The following is a 5,153-nucleotide window of genomic DNA, read 5'->3' on the forward strand; positions in this document are numbered from 1 at the left end:
TCTAAGATCCTGCGTGGTTTACACTAGCTTCTGAGATTGAGGAAGGCCAGGATCTTCATGGAGGATGACCAGAACCGGCACGGAGTTAAGGTCCCTGGGATGGAGGTGGGGGAAAGAATCCTCTCATATCACCCAGCACATCTCAGACTCCAGCCAGCTAACTATGGTGTGAGAGAAACCAATTAGAAGATCCACACACACACTTTATATCAAACAAGTCATAGATCTTCATGAAGCTAGGAATTTACATCAAAGACCTTGGGAAAATGAACTAAGCCAAAATTAAATTGAATTCTAAATTAATGGGAAAGTATCTTGTGGTTAAAATGTTCAATTACATGTTGCAATCAACTTAGTATCCATAAGCATGGGGTTCCATTTCCTTTTACTCGAGCTAATTTAACTGCAGATACTCCTTGCTTTCTGGAATGCCCATTTTGGTTATTCATTCTGTATTTGTATAATATCTGATAACAATAGGACATTTTAAAAAGCACTTAAAAAGTTATAGTCAAGAAAAAAGAACAAAGGAAAATTAAGGGCTGGGAAATTAAAAAAAAAAAAAAAAAACAGAATGAAGTACCCAAATGTGTCCCATTCCACTATGTCTGCTGTACTTACTGGAGGCTGGCCACAGATTCTGGCCTTTAACCCAGCAGCGCAAGGAGAGAAATCTGGCCTTTAACCTACCAGTGCAAGGAGATGTGGTATAACCTTTATAATGTTTGCAATGTTAAAAACACACGCACACACACACACAACAGCAACAAAACGAAAAAACATGTTCTCAGAGAAAACACATGTATTCTCAATACTGAACCCAGAAAGGAATATCAGAATTGAAAGCCCCGGTACCATCCTGATGCTGAATCCAGTACCATGGGCGTCTCCTATAGCACCAGCCACAAAGGCTGGCGAGCAGGACAGAGAGCCACTTTATGAAAGCAGTTCTGTGGTGGTTCAGGTCCCAAGCTATAGTGGCTTCATCCAAGGACACAGAGTTTATAGAATTTAGAGGAGAAAGTGAACGTATGTCTTGAAGTCAGCCTCTGCAAATGTGGCCATCTCCAGTTGACTCTGTGTCTGGAACCTGGGCATTGTCTGTGGGAGATAATATCACATGAGGAACGGAGTGGTGGATTTCATTCTGTCCCCTGCTACCAAATGGGCACAAAGCTCTCCTGAGAACCATGCCCTCCTCCCCCATTTCCTCATCGATCTCTCTGTCTCCATCACTTTCCTTTCTTTGCTTCCCCCACACTGTGTGTTTATAGAGAAACCATTCCGGTTGCTTTTAAAACCTTTTCCCCACTTCCATTCACACACAAAGTGGAGTCCTTGCGGACTTAAGCTGTGTTTGCCTCTCAGAGTAACTCTGTACCTCAGTTTCCCAATAGTGTGCGAGGTGGTTATTCAGGCCAGGGTTCAGTTATAGGACCGGGCAGGTGGTATAAGTGAATGAAACCAGCCCAGTGCCCGTCTGTAGGGAATTGAAGATTGGGTTATGCCCTTTCTCAGGCTAGCGACTGCCACTTAACTCCAGCTAATTACAGCCATGGAGAAATCTGCATTTTTTTAATGTGAAATTTCTTAAAAATCCTGTGAGAACCAAACAAAACAATTCTGCTCGTAGACTTCACTTTTAAATCCCTGTTCTACACCCTTATTTTTTTTTTAAACTAAGTTTATAAGTGAAATCATGAATGAATGTCTGGAAATTATTTGAATTCTTCCAAAGAAGAGAGATTTTTGTGGCTGCCACTCAAGAAAAGCCTTTGAAAATAAAGAGCAGTAATATGATCCAAGGTAGGACTCTACCCTTTGCCATTAAGGCAAGTGAAGAATTGATGGCAACTGGGAGACAGCTGTTCCTCAAGATGGGCACAAGTGAGGGGTTATATTCTTGACAATATTTTTTTTTTTAGAACTTCAAAGATGATGATAATTATTTTTAATTGGCTTTATTTCTTCATACATAGAACCCCATTGCTACCTCCTGTTTCTTCACACATGTAATTTAGACTCCAAAAAATATTTTCATCTCCCTATAATATGAAGGCAAGACCAGCTCAGAGACACACCATGCTGCTCGCTTCTCCCAGCAGCTACATCTACAAATCTTTACTGGCAACCAACACACTTCTGACATAAATGGTAGACTTGAGTGACTAACTATGCCCCTTTGGATTTCTTTTTTCCTCCCCTTCTTCATACCCACACAATTGATCAGGTGGGCCATATGGCCCCTGTGATTCACACATTAAGACAATTAGGACACCAGCCAGTTAATTGCTCAAGCTGGCATTTTCATAACTAAGACAAGAAAACCTAATGCTTTGTCTTCCTCAGAAAAACCCAACTCCATCTGCTCTTTGGTATGGTTCAGATACCAATTCCTACAACATCTAGCTAAAAATGGGTGTAACCATATTTAGATAAAAATATTGAATGAAAGTAAGTTATGTTGCACTTACTTAAGTAAGTTAAGTTTTCCACTGCAGAATCCAGGCTGAAATGTAATAGTAAAAATCTAGCATGAGGATAGTGAGTATACTGTACATATTAAGATTTTACACTACACTCCGAGAGGGAGATGCTGGTCACTGGAGAGTAGCCAGACCACCCTTCCCTAGGACTGGATATCAGAAAGGAGAGGAGTTTCGAGTTTGGGGGGGGGGGGGGGGGGCGTTGCTCACAGCCCTGACCTCTAAAGTAATGGGGGGACACTTAGGAATAAAAGGTCAGCCAGGTGCCTGGGCGGCTCAATCAGTTAAGCATCCGACTCTTGATTTCGGCTCAGATCATGATCTCATGGTTTGTGAGATCAAGCCCAAATTGGGCTCTGCACTGGCAGTACAGAGCCTGCTTGGGATTCGTTCTCTCCCTCTCTCTCTGCCCCTCCCCTTCTCATTCTCTCTTTCTCTCTCTCTCTCTCTCTCTCTCTCTCTCTCTCTCTCTCAAAATTAAACTTTTTAAAAAAAGAAAGAAAGAAAAGGCAAGGTATAAAGAAAGATAAAAGGTTTATTTTCTGGCACCAGGACTGGTAAAGGGTACCCCTCCCATACTGCAACCCTATTTTAATAGAGAAAATAACAAAAACTAACCAGCATTTTATGGTTGAGGAGATTCTGGAAAGTTGTTTACTCTCAGCCTGGGCTCTGTGAGTTGGGAGTCAATGGGAAGCAAAAAAAAAAAAAAGCAATCTGAGCACAAAATTACTATCTTAATTTAGAACACAAAGAGAATATTTACAAGTTTTGTGGCTAACTCTATGAACTATAGTTGGAAGGGTCAGGAAATTTACACCTCCCCATGTGACTCATTCTCTTAACTCCAAGCACAAGCAGTGAAGGAACCAAGAACCCCTGAGGCAGGGATAGTCCTCGAAATGGTAGTACATTGAGCAGGCTTCTTTCCAGGTTTGCCAGCATAAGGGAGACCCCTGAAGCACCTGCACAGCCTACATACTACAGACAGGTGAGCTGAAATGTTTGAAAAGTGCCTGTGCAAAAGAGATGACAAATACTCCTCTTGTCTCTTGTCTGCCATCACCAAAACCAATAAAAAGGAAAACAGGATGGAGATCCCTCAAGAAATTAATAATAGAACCACCCTATGATCGAGTAATCACACTATTGGGTATTTACTCAAGTAATACAAAAACACCAGTTCAAAAGGATATATGCACCCCTATGTTTATTACAGCGTTATTTACAATAGCCAAGATAGGAAGAAGCCCCAGTGTCCATTGATAGATGAATGGATAAAGAAGATGTGGTGTGTATATATATATATATATATATATATATATATATATATATATAGACACACACACACTGGAATGTTATTCAGCCATAAAAAAGAATGAAATCTTGCCATTTGCAACAACATGGATGGAGCTATAGAATATTATGCTAAGCAAAATAAGTCAAGTGGAGAAAGACAAATATGATATGATTTCACTCATATGTGGAATTTAAGAAACAAATGAACAAAGGGAAAAAAACGGAAACGAAGAAACAGACTCTCAACTGTAGAGAACAAACTGGTAGTTACAGAGGGAGGGTGAGTGGGGGGATGGGTGGAATAGGTGATGGGGATTGAAGAATACACTTATCATGATGAGCACAGAGTAATGTATAGAATTGTTGAGTTACTAAATTGTGTACCTGAAACTAATATAATGCTGTATGTTAACTATCCTGGAATAAAAAAAAAAAATTATGAAGTAAAATAAAAGTCCCTAAAAGAAGCAAACAACAACAATCACTTTTCCCTGTTTATAATCAAACAAAATTTCAGCAACCAATGATATTTTTTTTAAATTGCTACCATATGCCTCATATATTACTCTAGTAAATGAATTCATTTATCATCAAGAGAATTTATGTGACATTCTCTTGATGATGGAAGAATTCATTTGCTAGAAGAGAATTCTGGAAAAAGTCATGATAAGAAACATGCTGGCATAATTCAGGTTTATCTAAGGGCCTGGCCTTCTGGCCTTAATTTTATCATTCAATAGTTACTGGAAAATACATGCAGTGAGCAAAGTATAACATGTCATTTTAAAATTAAAATAGAAAATTCCTTTTATGATTTGAAACTATGTATGTGAGATTGATAGGGTGGGATCATGTGAGATGGAGGAGGGAGTTGGCAGGAAAGGATGGCCACAGGCAGAGGCCCAATTGATGAGTCAGCATGCATTGGGATCTAAAAAAGGCCTACCCAAACCTTTCTGATTTTGGACTGAGGAAAATGAAACTACCTGTTGACAAGAAGCAAAGCTGAAATGACAGAAAAAGGATTGGGCCTGAATTAGTTTCTTATTGATGCTGTAACAAATTACCACACATTTAGTGGCATATTATATTACATTATTTTATGGTTCTGGAGGTCAAAAGTCCAAATGGTCACACTGGACTAAAATCCAGGTGGTGGCAGGTCTGTGTCCTAATGGAGGCCATAGCAGAGCATCCATGCTAATGGCTCTCCATCTTCTGCAGGCTTCCTGCATTCCTTGACTCTTCCAGCCAGCAACTGGATCGCTCCTAACTCTGCTGCCATCCTCACATTTCCTTCTCTTGCTGACTCTCCAGCCTCCCTCTTACGCTTATAAAACCCTTTGTATTGCATCAGTCCTACCTGGA

General features: G+C 40.1%; 1 long non-coding RNA gene across 1 annotated transcript; it reads right to left on the reverse strand.

Moving 5' to 3' along the window:
* Positions 1-896: 896 nt before the first annotated feature.
* LOC125156110 (uncharacterized) lies at positions 897-3,197 on the reverse strand. Its single transcript, XR_007148474.1, has 3 exons — positions 3,105-3,197; positions 2,475-2,509; positions 897-1,101 (listed from the first exon to the last, which is right to left on the reverse strand). It is a non-coding gene; the product is annotated as an uncharacterized LOC125156110 (long non-coding RNA).
* Between the last annotated feature and the right edge of the window lie 1,956 nt (positions 3,198-5,153).

The sequence above is a fragment of the Prionailurus viverrinus genome, chromosome F2 (genome assembly GCF_022837055.1).
Source record: "Prionailurus viverrinus isolate Anna chromosome F2, UM_Priviv_1.0, whole genome shotgun sequence".
NCBI lineage: Eukaryota > Metazoa > Chordata > Mammalia > Carnivora > Felidae > Prionailurus > Prionailurus viverrinus.